At 48.9% G+C, this 17,710-nt stretch overlaps 1 pseudogene; it reads left to right on the forward strand.

The window, feature by feature from the left end:
* Positions 1-1,997: 1,997 nt before the first annotated feature.
* LOC126533333 (U2 spliceosomal RNA) lies at positions 1,998-2,167 on the forward strand (annotated as a pseudogene).
* The last annotated feature ends 15,543 nt before the right edge of the window (positions 2,168-17,710 follow it).

Below are 17,710 nucleotides of genomic sequence, written 5' to 3' on the forward strand. Positions count from 1 at the left end.
TGAAAACAAAATACACTATACTGATGGGCGATTAACCCTCTGCATTAACCCTCTGCTATTGGTCAAAAGCTTTCAGGCTGCACCTACCTCACCTGTGTGCCACTCGACGTCACAAAACCGCGAAAACTCACTGCGTCAAAGTCGCGTGTATTGTTAAAGATGCATTAATATTCCGAACAAAACCGGATTTTTTTTTTCTGAATAGCCGGAGACTGCCCCGTTCCGAAAGGAATAGAAGATGGCTGCCGCTGATCGCTCAGGCACTGGCTACTCGCACCAGCCGTAGAGGATGGGTTTATGCGCGTATAAAAAAAACTTTGTGCGTGGCCAATAGGGAGGTTGCGGACGTAGTTCCCGCGCCTACTAGGGCGCCCCTTGCTGCGGCGAGCGCGGACCCGGCAGGATACGACCGGCCCGCTTGCGTTCGGAAAGCCTGTCCGTGCACTGTTTCGCGCGTAGCTGTTGCGTTTTCTGCGTAATGTCGAAGTGCAACCCGAGCTGTTGCGTAGTGGGCTGTAACAGCACGTACACCAACTCACGAGGAACAAAGCTTTACAGGTTTCCTAGCCGACCGTATGAAGCAGAACGGCGTCAACACTGGATCGCGCTCGTCCGATGGCATAAGCTGTTTTATGTTCCGGCGTTATGCCAAGTGCGTTAACGCTGAATTCGTTGCTTTTACAGCAATGATAGTAGCAATGGGACACCTGCCGTGCGTACCAGGATATGCAGCAAACAAAGTAGTTTGTTTCCTCACTGTACCGCAGTAAAGCTGTGGAACTCTATCCCAATCCTCTCCCATTCAAACTGCGCTAGGGCTTGCTGAGAGCTACGAGGAGGGGTTGCAGCTGGCTCAGCTGGCATACACCCTTCTGCGCCCAGCATATCAACTAAGGGGCAGTTGAGATTACCAAAATATTTGACGACGTGGTTTATTGGAACCTCCTTTGCACGCACTGAAACATCGCAACATAAAGGTATCGAAGTAGTTCTGCGGAAACCCGCAAGGTGGAGAGAAGTAATGAATAAAGGGAAAATCGACATCCACCCGTTCGTAGCAATTGCTACAAAGGAAACCCATACGGGTTACTCGAAAGAAAAGCCTCATAGTTGTGGAAAAATTCGTCCTGGTCCGGGACTCGAACCCGGAAATACATATGGCGCCTTTACGACCGCGTCCTCGAGTAGAAATTGTGTCGCATTTTATTAAATAAGTTTACACTCCAACTTGCACGAGTCATGCATGGTTTCTCTCAGCGCTTAAAACGTGAACATTGTCAAAAATAACATAACGGACAACACAGGAGAGACAGCAAGACGAAACAATATATGAGCGCCCTCTGCCCTGTGCATTGGGCTATCTTATTGTTGACATCGCTACACTAACTGCCTCATGTTTCTACGCCACTCAAACGTAAGGGCTACACATGCACCGAAGGAAAGCGGATCTGTGGAACTACGAGAGTTGCGATAATGACACACCAACAAAGCAAACGGCTCCTTGTAAACAATGACCCTGACCCGCTCAAGGTGCTGTGGATATCTGCTTGGTGCAGATAAAATGGCTTTAAATCACCGAAAAAAATATTCAGTGCCATTCCACTTTGCGAAGGTGGATGACCAGCGGTGTATGCGGGCCCCTCAACGCCGTGCGAATGGAACGCCGCTCCCCCACGGTGTCTCGGAATATGATGAGGCACCGAGTTTATACATCTCCATGTATTGTTGCAAAACGCGGCAGGGCACCTTTTACTAACGGCGCGCATAAAACAGACACGCACCGCACTCCGCGAGCACACGCCGCTTCCCCGTAGCCAAGGCGATCGTGCGTTGGTCGACGTCCCGCAGTGCAGTAATGGTTGTGAGGTCACTCGAAAAGCACAAGCGGTCACACACAACACAGGCCACACAAAATTGGTTCCCCGCAAGCTCCCACTGAAAAATTTCCGTTGACCCATCACACGCTCCAAGTTTGCGGGGCCACATGGACGGTTCGCATTACTTTCCGCGACCTTGTCAGGCTTAAGGGACCGCCACCACGGGAGAGCGGAAGGAAAGGAGATGCATCAAACTTATTCTTGCAACTTGGCGGAGTGCTTAAAGCCTGCTTCACCTCCGCCGTGGCTCGGCCCGGTATTGCACTATCTTCGGGATCGGCCCACGTATGGGGAGAAATTCTCGATCTAGACGGTTGGATAGGCGCAGGTCATTTATTCCAGATCTAGCCATATAGAGCTTCGCTGTAAAAGAAAAGGAAAAAGAGAACTGCCCGCTACCAGGAAATCTTCTTCGCCATCACGATTGTTTCATAGTACTTCAAATCGATATACCCACGGAGATTTGCTGGTAAAAGGGAAATTCTAATCCTAAAATAATAGAAAGGTTTAGTTGGGCGTCCGTAGCAGCTCTGCGTACGCAGGAAACCCGCGGAGGCAACAGTGCGCATGCGCAGTACGCAGGAGAACGCACGGTCTCTTGCGTGCGCCCGCAACTTCCCAAAAGCGGCGTAGCGTCCGCCGCCGCGGGCTCTGCGGGCTTTGCGGGACGTTCTCGCGTCTTCTCCCGGCAGGGCCGTAGCCAGGGGGGAGGGGGGGCTTATGGGGCTTCAGCCCCCCCCCCCGAAATTCCTTCGTGCTGTCCATGCGCCGCCGTCCAAAACAACCCCCGGCGCCGGAAATCATGCTCGATTTTGTCTAAAATGTCCTTTTCAGGCTCGAAAAAAACATTTTAGCGCGAACACTGCGATATCGGGCTGGATTTCGCGGCAACGCCCATGCACCGGGAGTCACATATCGTAACTCAAAGGAGTTCCATCCGAGCACAAAGTTCCAAAGGCGTGACGGGCGGACTCGTCGCGGCATCTCGCTGAGGCCACGGAATCGGGAGCGCTTGGATTTCAATTCTGACACTTTATGGGTATAAAGTTCTAATAAACTTTTGATGCGAAAAGTGCATTGATATTTCCAAAGTCGTGCTTTAGATTTTCCATTCCGGAACTTTGCGGGCTTAATGTTGTTATAAACATTTGACGCCAAAGGTGCATTGACTTTTCTACAGTCTTAGATCGGAACATACAACGAGACAAGCCAGATCAACACGCTATCAGACAAGTTGACAAAGCACGCAGCGAGATACGATGAGACGAAGCGTTGTGGTGGTTCATTGTGCCGTCATGTCGCATAAAAAAATATCAACATTTTTTTTTCACCTACGCCAAACCATCCATGTCAAGACACTAAAGCCAGTCAGGGTAACTACGTTCTTATTTATTTTTGCTACTTTGACTTTTTTTTATTTTACACATTGAGCCTCTTAATTTTTTTTATTCTCGCTACCCTACCCGCGGGCTGCCAGAGCCAGCCAGAACGCATGCGTTTTTCTTGTGTTGTCCCGAAACTACCGCGCGGCGTACTTCGGTGCGCGTGTGGTTTTCTCTGGCCGAGTGAATTTTTGCCTGGCAGCGTTTTGGACGCCTTCTGGATAGCAGACGAGAAAAAGAAACAATGGTCGCTCACCGCCATCACTGTGAAGACTTGACGGATTACACCGTGTTCGCTTGAGTGCAGCCTCTCCGGAAAGTCTTGTCTCGCCGGTGTAAAATACCGAGCACTATGCGTATGGTTCTCAGTGGACCAAGCGTCTCACGTTTTCTTCGATATTCATTCGGCAGCCACATTAGGTGCCCAAAGTAGGCATTGGATTGTCGCCAATATTGAAATACCACGGTGGAGACGACGCTTTATTCCAAAAAGGAAAAATGGCGCCGATGCAAAAACGAGCACGAGCCGATGATTGATGATGACTTTGTACAGATGAAGATAAGTCCGCATAAATGCTTACACTATAATTTCCCCCGTGGACGGAAGTGGCCAGCCTGGCCGCACATTAGACAGTGGAACGGAGATGAAAGGGCTTCAGGCGAGAAACGTGCACGATCTCCGTTCCGCGGCAGCGTCGGTCAGTTGGGGCCTCAACAGGTGTAACGCGATAGTTCACCGGCGAGGTCTGCTCTATGACTTTGTAGGGGCCAATATATCGAGACTCAAGCTTCTCACATAAACCGGGTGTTCGTGCAGGTGTCCATAGGAGCACATCGTCATCAGGGCGGTAGGAAACGACGCGATGAGAGGCATCGTACCGATGTTTGCGATCGTCTTGGCTGGCTACAGTGTTCATACGGGCGCGACGACGACATTGGGCAAGACGAGACACAAACTGGTCGCGTGAAGCGTTGACGGGGCCAGACAAGAAAGAAACGCCGAGTGATGAGGTTGGGTGGCGGCCGTATACTAAGAAAAACGGAGAGTATCCGGTGGTCCGTTGAACAGACGTGTTGTACGCAAATGTTACAAATGGGAGAATCGCATCCCAGTTACGATGATCAGGTTGAATATACATGGATAGCATGTCACACAGCCTGCGATGAAATCACTCTGTTAGGCCGTTGGTTTGAGGGTGGTAGCTAGACGTTGTCTTGTGCACGGTGTTGGACGCTTGCAGAACTTGATTAAGAGTGCTTGAAAGAAATGCCTTGCCTCGGTCGCTCAAAAGAACGTGAGGCGCCCCGTGACGTAAGTAGACAGCCTGCAAGAAGGCCGCTACTTCTGAGGCAGCTCCTGAGCGTATTGAGGCTGTTTCAGCGTACCGGGTCAAATGGTCAACAGCAGTGACGATCCATCTGTTGCCGTCTGGAGTAGGTGGGAGAGGCCCGAAAAGGTCAATGCCGACGACAGAGAAGGGTTGTGCTGGACAAGGAAGTGGTTGTAGGGTCCCGACCGGAGCAGTAGTAGGTCGCTTACGGTGTTGGCAAAGCGTGCACGAGGCAACATATCTAGCTATGCTCGTGGAAAGGCCTGGCCAATAAAATCGGCTGCGTATGCGCTCGTGTGTTTTGTGGTAACCTAAGTGGCCTGGCGTAGGGTCATCGTGTGAGGCCTGCAGAACTGCAGCGCGAAGAGAGCGCGGTAGAACGGGAACCCATCGATGGCCTTCCGGGTGAAAAATGTACCGGTAGAGCACGTCGTCTTCAAACTTGAGCAGCTTGAGCTGTTTCCGTAGGCTGGCATTGGGTGGAGATGAAACACCGCTACGGCGATTGATGATACCATGGCAATAGGAATCGGTGCGCTGTTGAGTGGAAACCACTGAAGGGCGGTTTGATGGAGTCAAGGAAGAAATCGGTGTAATAGACGAAGCGTCCTCCGTGCGGCCAATTTGACACGGTGATGTGATGTGCTCCGATGATGGTGGTAATGGGCATCGTGAAAGAGCATCGGCATCTTGGTGCTTCCGTCCGGACTTATATATGACATCGAAATCATATGCTTGTAATCGGAGTATCCAGCGGCCAAGGCGCCCAGACAAGTTTTTGATCGTCGACAACCAACATAGGCCATGGTGGTCGGTCACAACCGTGAAATGTCGACCGTGGAGATATGGACGAAATTTCTGAATTGACCAGACAACAGCCAAACACTCCTGTTCGGTTATCGAGTACTTCTTTTCCGCGGAAGTGAGAGTGCGGCTTGCGTATGCAACAACCTTTTCGCAAAATTCGTGGTCGCGCTGCAGCAGTACGGCACCAATTCCTTGACCGCTGGCGTCAGTATGCACTAATGTGGGCGCCTTGTCATCAAAATGACAAAGAACAGGTGGGGATGTCAGTGCGCGCTTGAGTTCTTGGAACGCGGCTTCACACTGATCGTTCCAATCGAAGGAACTGGAACTAGCAAGGAGCTTGTGGAGGGGCGAGGCAATGCTGGCAAAGTTCCGAATAAAACGTCGAAAGCATGAGGCGAGTCCAATGAAGCTGTGCAGTTCTTTCGCACGAAGTGGGCGTGGAAAGTTGAGCACAGCAGCAATTTTATCCGGTTCGGGCTGGATGCCGTCTTTGCTAACGAGATGACCCAGGACTTTAATCGTTGTGCTAGGGAAACGGCACTTCTTCGTGTTTAGTTGAAGTCCGGCATTAGAAAGGCATGTGAGCACTTCATCTAAGCGTTGTTGGTCAGTGAAAGTCGAGGAAAACACGACGATGTCGTCGAGGTAACATAGACAAGTTTTCCACTTGAGGCCGCGAAGAACAGTGTCGATCATTCTTTCAAATGTAGCGGGAGCATTACATAGACCGAAAGGCATTACATTAAACTCGTAAAGACCATCCGGAGTAGAAAAGGCGGTCTTTGCTTTGTCCGCTTCGTGCATTGGAATTTGCCAATATCCGGAGCGAAGATCAAGGCTGGAAAAGTATTGCGCGCCTTGCAACGAATCAAGGGCGTCATCGATACGGGGCATCGGATATACATCCTTACGGGTGATCTTGTTTAGCGCACGGTAGTCAACACAAAATCGTACCGATCCATCCTTCTTCTGCACTAAAACGACGGGTGATGACCAAGCACTGGCGGAGGGACGTATGACGTTTCGTCTCAGCATATCGGCGACGTTCTCCTCGATGATTTTGCGTTCGGCCAAAGAGACTCGGTACGGACGACGGCGTACAATAGTCTGGCCATCGGTGTCGATACGATGGAAGGCAACGGATGTCTGTCCAAGTGACGAAGTATCCATATCAAAGGAGGCCGGGTGCTTCGTAAGCAATTTTAGCAACGCTTCATGTTGAGCAGCAGTAAGGTCAGGACTTATCACGGAAGCAAGGGCAGATGAAGCAGATTTGTCCTGTTGAGGAAGAGCTTGCGAGGCGGCAAGAGGAAGCAGGCAGACTGGTTGAGTATCCACATAACAGGTCACTGCGGAGCCTTGAGGTAGGAGGATTGTCTCAGTGGTCGCGTTTAAAGCGATGATTAACGCAGCGCTTTCTTTGAACCGCACCAGGCAGGAAGCGAAGACAATCCCAGGGGCCAAGACAGCGACCGTAAGGAGTCATGAACACGTCGCCATTGGTGATGTCTGTAGAAAAGAGACTTATGACTTGCTCGTGGCCGGGAGGCAGTACAGAATCGGCAGCAATGAGAAAGCGCAGTCGTGGCTCATCGGCACTCCCGCTGCAATGAACTGTCTCGGTCATATGGACTACACGTTGACGGCAAGAGATTAAAGCGGACGCTGACGAGAGAAAGTCCCTACCTAAAATTAATTCATGAGCGCACGGAAATAAAATCGCGAACTTAATGTGATGACGGATGCCATCAATGAAGACGCGTGCTGTACATTGGGCTGATGGTCGAATGATTGCTCCATTAGCCCCAATCAGGGATGATCCAATATAAGGCGTCTTCACTTTCCGCAGACGAGAGCACAGGTCCGCACGCACAACAGATATAGTAGCTCCCGTGTCAATCAGAGCTAACAAAGGCACACCCTCTACAGACACCAATAACATGTTCGAAGGACGTTCAGGAGGACTTGGAGCACTTCGCGGCGATGCAGTTTTCCCTCCAAAAACTGCACTGGTTAGTTATGCGGTCGCTGGACATGGAGTTGGGGTCGAAGTGGCGAAACAGAACGTCGGAGCGGCGTCACGAGGCACATGTGTTGAGTGCGGTGTTGGAGAAGTCGGCCGGAGATGGAGATCGGCGAACGGGGGGATTATCGGTGCGGTAAACGCGAGAAGGTGGCTCATCGCGTTCAAAGGCCGCGTAACCGCGACGTTCGTCTTGTTGGCGGCGTCGGCAGAACCGGGAGATATGTCCTCGAAAGCAGCAGTAGTAGCAGATAGGTCGCGACGAACGCCAGGCAGAGTAGTAAGGCGGGTTCGGAGCTCGGGTGACTAAAGGTGCCAGGTGATCGTGAACAGGCGCAGGTGGTGTGATTGGACACGGCGCGGCTGGCATTGCAGCAATCTGGGCGTAAGAAACCGGTTGAGGGCAAGGAGAAGCGTTGGTATGCTGGGCGTTCTGCAGGGAGGCCAATTCTTCCTTAATAATACCGCGCAGGTCAGTAGAAGCAGTTTGGACGTGAGCGCTGCTGCAAGGGGCTGAGCCATGCGCTTGCAATTCCTCACGAATTATTGCTCGAATGATAGACCGGAGCTCAATACTGTTTGTCAGGGGGTTGTCGGAAAAGTCCGGTCGCAAGCGGATTGATTGCAGGGCGTCGAGGCGCTGACAGACGGAGACGACGTCCGACACCATCGAAGGGTTTTGAGCGGCGAGTGCGTTGAAGGCAGTAGCTCCGATACCCTTAAGAAGGTGTCGCACGCGATCAGGTTCTGGCAGGGCACTGTCGACACGGCGGCAAAGCGCGAGGATGTCCTCAATGTACGAGGTATACGACTCGCCATAATGCTGGACGCGCTCAGACAGCCTCTTTTTCGCAACTTGCGAACGAACCATGGGTGTACCGAAAATCCGCCGTAGCTGCTCCCTGAAAGACGACCAATTACGGAAGTCTCCCTCATGATTCAGGAACCATGTCTTGGCTACTTGAGAGACGTAAAATGGCACGTTGTTTAACCTCGATGTCTCGTTCCAGTTGTTGTATTCGCTGACACGATCGTAGTTGTCGAGCCAGTCTTCAACGTCCTCACCAGGCAAGCCAGAGAAGATTTCAGGATCGCGAAACCGGTTGTTGGCAGGGCTCGGAGTGGGGGTGGTTGGCACTTGAACCGAGATGGTGGACGCTGCGGTCTGGTCTAGCGACATGGCGGCCTCTTGGCGTAAGCGGCGTCCCGAACGTAGCTCCAGGAGAAATCTTGAAGTAGATTGAGGTCGAAGAGATCTTAAAGCGCCTCCACCACTTGAAATACCACGGTCGAGACGACGCTTTATTCCAAAAAGGAAAAATGGCGCCGATGCAAAAACGAACACGAGCCGATGATTGATGATGACTTTGTACAGATGAAGATGAAGTCCGCATAAATGCTTACAATATACTCTCCTTTGCGTTTTTTTTTTTTCATTTCGGTGCCCCCGCCCCACAAAAGGAAAAGAAAAGATACATTGTTGCGGCGCAGCGAATTGTGGCATGGTGATAGTTTGTTACTTCTTTTGCGGAAAGTAATCAGCCACGGTACGCTTCGGTTGCCGGATACTATTATTATATTATTGTGATAGCAATTATATGAAGACTGCAGGCGCATTCCTGCTGTTGCCGTCGCCCTCATGTTTCGTATGAAGTCTCAGGGCAATAACGTCGTGACCGCGCGCCGCATGCTGTACGTGCGAGTGAAAGAGTAGGGGCGGTGGATTGGGTGAGCCGACGATGGTGGCTCAGTCTTGCGTGCACAAAGGAGAAAAGCGGGGAGCAAGCGCGCCGCCTTTCGTCGCACGCGATACATCGGATGGAGTGGATGGAATGGGGGCGGGATCTAGGATTCTGTGAATCTGTGATAGCGCTACATGTTTATTTGCCTTGTTTGACGCATTATACACAGTGACTTTTTCTTAGAAACGTAGAATTATTGGAGACTTATATGCATATTTAAATATCTTGTTGCAAGGTTTTGTGTATACGTGCAGGGAACTTTCTTTCCAGTGACACTTTTTTGCCCATTATCAAGCATTTGTATATTCCATTGTATCTTCGCATTTCAAATCAACGAGGGCGAGTTACATGAAAGTGAGCCTACCCGCCCCGGGCAATAATGGTTCGGTTCATTATCTGCGGGGCATGCGCGTAGCACACAGGCATCTTTCATTTACAAAAGTGACATGCAGATGTGTGGGTAAATGTTCTTTCATGCACTGGATTGAACATGGTTGCGTGACATAATGGAAATCCAAAAGTTTAACAGCGTGGTGCCGTGAATGTTTTGACAGCTGAAGGTGTTTCCCAACAGGAAATTATTCGCCGCATGGCTGCCTTGTGCGTTGAACATTGCATTTCATCGGCCACTGTGAAGCATTGGAGCAAACGGTTGAAAAACGACGTGAAAGTTGCAAAGACGATTCAAGACCGAGCCAAAGCCATCGTGCAATCACCCCCAACACAAGTGCAAAATTTGATGAGCTGATAAGAAAAGAACAGAGGATAAACATCGATGAACTGGCAGAGCGTGCGAACATGAGCCGTGGTTCGGTTCACGCCATAATTCACGAACATCTGGCTCATCGGCTCCTGTGTGCGCAATGGATGCCCAAGATTTTGAACCACCGCCAGAAGAAGGTTCTGCGCTGCCTTGAGTCATCTGATCCAGTATCACAATGAGGGTGACGACTTCTTGTCTGCAATTGTGATCGGGGACGAACCATGATGCCACTACTGCGAGCCTGAAACACGACGGCAAAGCTTACAGTGGAAACATTCGAATTCACCGCCCCCAAAGAAAGCAAAGGCCGTCATTTCCGCCGGAAAGGTGTTGTTTACTACTTTTTTTTTGGTCGTCAGGGGCCATTACTGATAGAATTTTCTAAAACCGGAGAGACTATCAATCGTTTCCGATATTGTGAAACGCCGGATCGGCTGAGTGTCGCAATCGCAAGAACAAACGACGTGGAAAATTGACGAATGGGGTCATCTTGTTTCACGACCTGGCTATGGTGTTGGGCTGAACACGAGGTCGCGGAATCGAATCCCGGCCACGGAGGCCGCATTTCGATGGGGGCGAAATGCGAAAACATGCGAAAACGTGCACCTAAATCGGGTGTACACCCGATTTAGGTGCACGTTAAAGAACCCAGATGGTCGAAATTTCCGGAGTCCTCCACTACGGCGTGCCTCATAATCAGAAAGTGGTTTTGACACGTAAGACCCCATAATTTACATTAGTAAGATCTTGATGAGGGCTAGTTCGTTCATACTTAGAAATGAGGTGAAACAGCGCGAAAAAGACGAGGACACAAATAAACAAATACCACAGACAGCGCTTGTCTGTGGTATTTGTTTCCTTGTGTCCTCGTCTTTTTCGCGCTGTTTCATCTCAACCCATAATTTAATTTTTAATTTTTCCACAATGCCCGTCCCCACGTCGCTGATGGGGTTAATACAAAACTGGCAAAGTTCAAGTGGGAAACGCTGCAACATCCGCCATACAGCTAAGACCTGTCGCCTAGCGACTTCCACATTTTGGGGCAAATGAAAAAAACAGCTTAAGGGAAACACATTCGTGTCGGATGATGACGTGAAAGAGTCAGTTGCAGATTTGTTGAAGCTGCAACCTAAGGAGTTTTATGAGACGGGAATCGCCCGACTCGTTAGTCAATGGGATAAATGTATAAATGCTCATGGAGTCTACTTTTAAGTAAAGTACCCCGTTTGTCATATATTTGCATTGGCTCGCTTTCATTTGACTCGCCCTCGTATATTTTGCAGAACGGCTTTATATAGGTGCTCTCTGTTGGGACAATAATTTCCGTGCAATTACTCACGATACACGACCGGTGACAGCTGCTCCTCCTGCGTATTACATTGGAATAAATGACAGCGTCATTGAGATTTTATGCGAAGCATATTACTAGAGCTCAACCCAGCTCAGGCGCGGCGGTGTCGCCTTCAATGACCTTTAGTGACCCCATGCCATACCACGTGACACCGTGACGTCACGACAGAGGAGAAACGGGGCTCCAACTCGCGCCGTCGCTCGCGGCGTCGCGGCGGTGTGTAAGCAGCTGCGCTTGCCTCTGCTAGACACTCACGAGGTGAGATGCCTCTGCCTGGAGACAGAGCTGCTCGTTGGAATGAGAAGCGAAGGTTGCGGCGTGCTACAGAGACTGATTTTCTAGGTGGCTTTGGCTCAACTCTTGCAAGATGGGCTGGGTGGGAATCGAACCAGGGTCTCCGGAGTGTGAGACGGAGACGCTACCACTGAGCCACGAGTACGATGCTTCAAAGCGGTGCAAAAGCGCCTCTAGTGAATGCGGTGTTGCCTTAGAAACGAGCTGTTTCTAAGGCTCAGGCGTGCGTCGCTTGCTCAGGCGCACATTTCGTTGCCGCGCCGAACGCTGCGTTGCTCGACGCTCACCGCGTCCAATGCGGGGCGCGTAGTCGCTGCGCCGTAGCCCATTGTCTTACACCCCTTGGCGGGTCGACGGGAACGCTGTCGCGTTCCACTCTTGAAGGCGAAGCAGAGTAACGCATGAGTTGTTTCTTCGTCTAACCGAACCAAATATAGCCAAGCAACAGCAGTTCACCAGGCTAAACAGCGGTTCAACAACTAAAATAAAGGCTAGTATGCTTCGCATCCTGGGCTTAACCTTAGCTAAGCCACAGCCATTTTTTTCACTGGCCGTTGCATATGTACAAAAATGTAAACAAGGTTGTTGAATGACAGTTTCATTAACATATTTGTCCTCAACTTGTTCATTTAATGGCCTTTACATTTTTCATATCAGTGGCATGCACTGCTTTGCTGGTTTCGAACTGATATAGTTCTAAGTATTGCGGGATATTTTCTTTGCTTATTAAATAAACAAAAACATGGAAGCATTGATATCAGTTATTTTGAGCACAATTTCTGGCATATACGAGTATATCTTTTTAATAAAAATACATATATTACTTGTTTTGACAGTGCGTAGCGTTCAAGAATTCCTTTGTAGCATCTTTGGCAATGGCAATGCAGTTATTATTCCTGTATTTGATCTTTCGACAAATTGTTTAATGAATGAATGTGTGGTTTTTATTAGCGCAAGGGCCAGGTATGGCCAAAGAGCGCCATGCAAGTGTTAATGATTTCGCAGTAGAGTGATGGGTTCTATGGAGTTGATGTGACGTGGCTGTAAAGGGGCCTAAAATATAGTCGCTGTGAAGTGCGTAAAATATACGTGTAATAAAATTATGGCGATGACAAATGACGCGTACTATGAGCATTGAGGTGCATTTCAAAATAATGATACGATATTAAAAATTGCATAAGTTTCTAAAATTCACTAGAGCACCATGGCCTCGTTAGAGCCCTTGCGACACAAGGGCCTGGAGGTATGTGCTATATAAAGCAACTATCACAGCGGCATCCTCTGGAAAGAGGATGCGCTACAAATTTATTGGGCTCATAACATGTAGGTCAACCTCATTTAAAAAATTGAGGACTACATTGGTGTTGAAAAATGGTTCCTTACCAAGAAACATAGCCAGGTGAAGAGGTGTGCAATAACGATATGTAAGAGAAAAATGTTTCTTTCAGATTCGGCTTTGCGACACTCCAAGAGGACGTGGAGGACGGTCAGCCTCTCACCACATCGACCACAGGTTGGCGGTTCATCTCCAGTAAGCAGAAAATTGTGAGTACCAAATGTGTGCCCTATTCTGAGGCGGCAGAAAAGGACATCTGTTCGCCGTGATATTGTTTGGGAGGGCCAAACACCTAACTGTGGCTTTATAACGTGTAGTTTATTGTTTATTTCTGCGTTCCACGTGCGTTGCCAGTGTTCTCGCAGTTTCTTGCGCAAGAAAGGCTTCAGATCTGTGACAAGAACAGCAGCTGTAGGAAAAGTGTTTAGTGATGTGAGTGACGTGGCCATTTTATCAGCTAGTACATTACCCTCGATACCTCTATGGCCAGGTACCCAGCATATCACTACATGTATATGTGATAGACAAATACTGCATAAGAGGGAGTAAAGTTCAAATGAAAACAGGATTTTTAAGCTTTGTAACAAAATTAACGCTTTTACGAGACTTAGCGAGCCTGTGTATACAATTGCTCTGTCGAGTTTTAATTTCTGTATATGTCTTACTGCAGACAGTACTGCATAAGCTTCTGCAGTGAAGATACTTGTTTGCGGGTTCAATAAGTCAGATATAGAAAGAGAGGGACCAACAGCAGCATAAGATACACCAGCATGTGATTTTGACGCGTCTGTGTAGTGTTCGGAGCAGCTGTACTTGGATTGAAGTTCACGGAAATGCATAGCGATTTCGAGGTCAGGTGCGTGCTTTGTGACCTCTACAAAGGATACGTCACAGTCTATCACCTGCCCCTCCCAGGACGGTAATAGCTTAACTGGAGGCATTAGGCGATGTTCGAGAACAGGGACATCCATTTCCGTGCTAAGTGCTCTTGCACGCAGTGAGAAAGGAAGTCTCATAGAGGGTTTATTATGAAAAAGTGTTTCACACGTCAAGTCGTTAACAGTTTTGAAACACGGATGTTCTTTATTGGAGCGCACATTGAGAAAATAGGTAAAGCTGATGTACGTTCTCTGAAAATGTAGTGACCACTCGTCTGACTCTGCATATAGACTTTCCACCGGGCTTGTTCTAAATGCGCCAGTGGCCAGGCGGATACCCAGATGAGGAACGGGGTCTAACATCTTTAGCGCACTCGGTGCAGCAGAGTGATATACTACGGCACCATAATTTAATCGTGATCTAACTAGGCTCCTGTAAAGATTTAAGAGGCACCTCCTGTCGCTACCCCATGTAGTGCGAGATAGAACTTTAAGTTCATGGTTTTTAGACATTTTTCTTTAAGATATTTTATGTGTGAAATGAAAGTGAGCCTGGAGTCGAGAATAACACCTAGAAATTTGTGCTCTTTCTTGAAGGGAATTTGTTGTCCACCCAGTTCTACACAGGGATCAGGTACCAGGCCTCTCTTTCTTGTGAAGAGAACACAAGAGCTTTTGTGCGGGTTGATTTTAAATCCATTTGGATCTGCCCACTTGGACACCTTGTTTAAGCCCTGCTGTACCTGTCTTTCACACACTGTAAGGTTGCAGGATTTGAAACCTATCTGTATATCATCTACGTAGACGGAATAAAAAATTGCCGGTAGCAGCGAAGGACGAAGTGCGTTCATTTTAACGATAAAGAGAGTGCAACTGAGTACTCCTCCCTGGTGTACACCTGTATCCTGTATAAAAGGTCGCGACAATACGTTGCCGATTTTCACGCGGAAGGTACGATCCGACAAATAGCTTTCAATTATGTTCAGCATATTTCCACGGATGCCCATCTCCGACAGGTATCGCAAGATGCCGTAACGCCATGCCGTGTCATACGCTTTTTCCATGTCAAGGAATATCGATAGGAAACACTGTCCATGTATAAATGCGTCGCGGATATTTCCTTCAATGCGCACCAGATGATCGGTTGTCGACCGTCCTTCTCGGAAGCCACACTGATAAGGATCGAGCATATTGTTGAGCTCAAGGAAATGTATAAGTCTGCGATTTATCATTTTTTCAAAAAGCTTACACAGACAATTAGAGCTATGGGACGATAACTTGTTGCCAAGGAAGGGTTTTTGCCTGCTTTAGAACAGGAACCACAATCGCTTCTTTCCATGTGGATGGGAGGTATCCCGAAGCCCAAATAGTGTTGAATAGTGTAAGAAGTGTAACTTGTGTGTCAGTATGTAGGTTTCTGATCATGTCATACATGACTCTGTCAGGTCCCGGTGCAGTGCTTTTGCATGTGTTCAAGGCAGCTCTCAACTCGGCAATACCGAAAGGCCGGTTATACGGTTCATTCTGCCTGCATTTTCGTATGATTGGCTTATGCTCTACTATTTCTTTATGTTTAAGAAAGGATAGGGAATAGTGCGTTGAGCTCGACACTCGCTCAAAGTGCTCCCCAAGTGAGTCTGCCTGGTCTTTCAGTGTATCGCCCTGTGTGTTTACCAGAGGGAGTGAATATGTTTGTCGCCCTCTTATCCTATTAACCTTGTTCCAGACTTTGGCGTCATCTGTATAGGAGTTTATACTTGATAAAAACTTCTCCCAACTTTCTCTTCTAGCCTGTCGTCGGGTTCTCCTGCCTTGGGACTTTACTTTCTTAAAGTTAATAAGATTCTCCGCAGTGGGAGAGGCGCGTAGCAACCCCCACGCTTTGTTCTGTTTTTTACGAGCGATCCTACAATCGTCGTTCCACCACGGGACACGTCGTTTGCCTGCCAGGCCATTTACTTCTGATATGCATTTTGATGCGGCATCTATTATAAAGGCTGTAAAATACTCAAAAGCAGCATCAATTCCTAACGAGGACATGTCATCCCATGATATACTAGTTAGGGTTCGGGATTTCTCCCAGTCAGCTGTGTCAATCTTCCACCTAGGAGCGTGTGGTGGATATTCGTTTTCTTTAGGTGATCCTAGCAGTATAGGGAAGTGGTCGATGCCGTAAGGGTTGTCGGTAACTTACCATTCAAGTTCAGGCAGTAGAAACGGGGAGACTATGCTAAGATCTATTGCAGAATAGGTTCTGTTTGCAAGAGAGTAATATGTGTGTTCCTTCTTATTCAACAGGCACGCACCAGAATAAAAAAGGAACTTTTCAACAAGACGTCCTCGCGCATCTATACGAGGGTCGCCCCACAGGAAGTCATGTGCATTGAAATCACCAAGAACAACATAGGATTCTGGCAATTCATCTATAAAGGACTGAAATTCATGTTTGCTTAGTTTGTAATGTGGCGGTATATAAAGCGAGCAAATAGCGATAAGTTTGTTCAGCAGAACAACTCGAACCACCACTGCCTCAAGGGCCGTTCGTAGCTGTAAACGTTGACACGCTATGCTTTTTTGAATTACAATTGCAATACCGCCCGATGATGCGACAACATCATCGCGATCTTTGCAAAAAGTAACGTACTGTCGAAGAAAGTTTGTGTATTTTGATTTTAAGTGTGTTTCCTGTAAACACAGCACTTTTGGATTGTGTTTATGGATGAGTTCTTGCACATCATCAAGATTCCTAAGAAGACCTCTGACATTCCATTGAATGATTTGTGTACCCATATTTTAAAGTAAATTGGTGCTGTGTTTACGGAAACGGAAGGGATGTCTTAGATTACAGAGCCCTTTCGAGGCCCTGTAATAGGGGTTTTGCCCTTTCTGAAGCGTTCGAGCGAGTCTCGGCGCTCCTTAGGCGCTTGGTGCGCCTTGAGGACAGGTGTAGTGTCCATTGCCTCCTGTGAGACGCCGGACAAGCGCTATTGCGAGCGAGAGGTTTTCCGAGAGAATCCTGCCCCGGAAGGCAAGACCCCTGCGCCCACCAGCCCGGAGGTCGATGAGGCTCCCTGAGGGATTTGGCTGCGCTGGCCGTTGCCAGCGCTGGAAGGGACCTCGGAGGTTGGGGCAGCCTCGGCTGCGCCCACCTTCGGGGTCGATGACCCGGTCTGCTGGGTTGGCGGAGCAGCGCTAGCTGCAACCGCCGCGGTGGCAGATGGCGTAGCTGCCGACTCACTGCTTGTGGGTCGGACAGCCGTTGTGACGCTGCCCCCTGACGCGCCACTTCGGCAAAGCTTTTCTTTGGCAGGTATGCTACCCGCCTGCGTGCCTCCTTGAATGAGTTAATTTCTTTTACTTTGATCGTTACGATTTCTTTTTCTTTCTTCCAGGATGGGCACGACCGCGAATACGCGGCGTGCTCCCCATCACAGCGTACACAGTGGAGAGATTTCTCGCAAGTTTCAGTGGTGTGTTCATGGGCACTGCATTTGGCACATGTTTGGCGGCCCCGACAGCTCTGCGAACTGTGGCCGAAACGCTGGCATTTGAAACATCGAAGCGGATTCGGCACGTACGGTCTGACACGGAGCTTGATATACCCGGCCTCGATTGACTAGGGCAGGACACTTGAACCAAAGGTGATTATTAAGTGCTTCGTCAGAATCTCTTTACCATCTCACCTCATCTTAATTCTTCTGACATTGATTACATTTTGTTCGCTGAAACCCTCCAGGAGTTCCGCTTCAGTCAGCTCAAGCAAATCATCATCCGACACAACACCGCGGGTGGTGTTCATTGTACGGTGCGGGGTTACTGTTATGTGGGTCTCCCCAAATGACACTAGTTTCGGTAGTTTTTCATATTGTTTCAAATCGCGGAGCTCCAAGAGTAGGTCACCGCTTGCCATCCTGGACACCTTG

The sequence above is a fragment of the Dermacentor andersoni genome, chromosome 7 (assembly GCF_023375885.2).
Source record: "Dermacentor andersoni chromosome 7, qqDerAnde1_hic_scaffold, whole genome shotgun sequence".
Lineage (NCBI taxonomy): Eukaryota > Metazoa > Arthropoda > Arachnida > Ixodida > Ixodidae > Dermacentor > Dermacentor andersoni.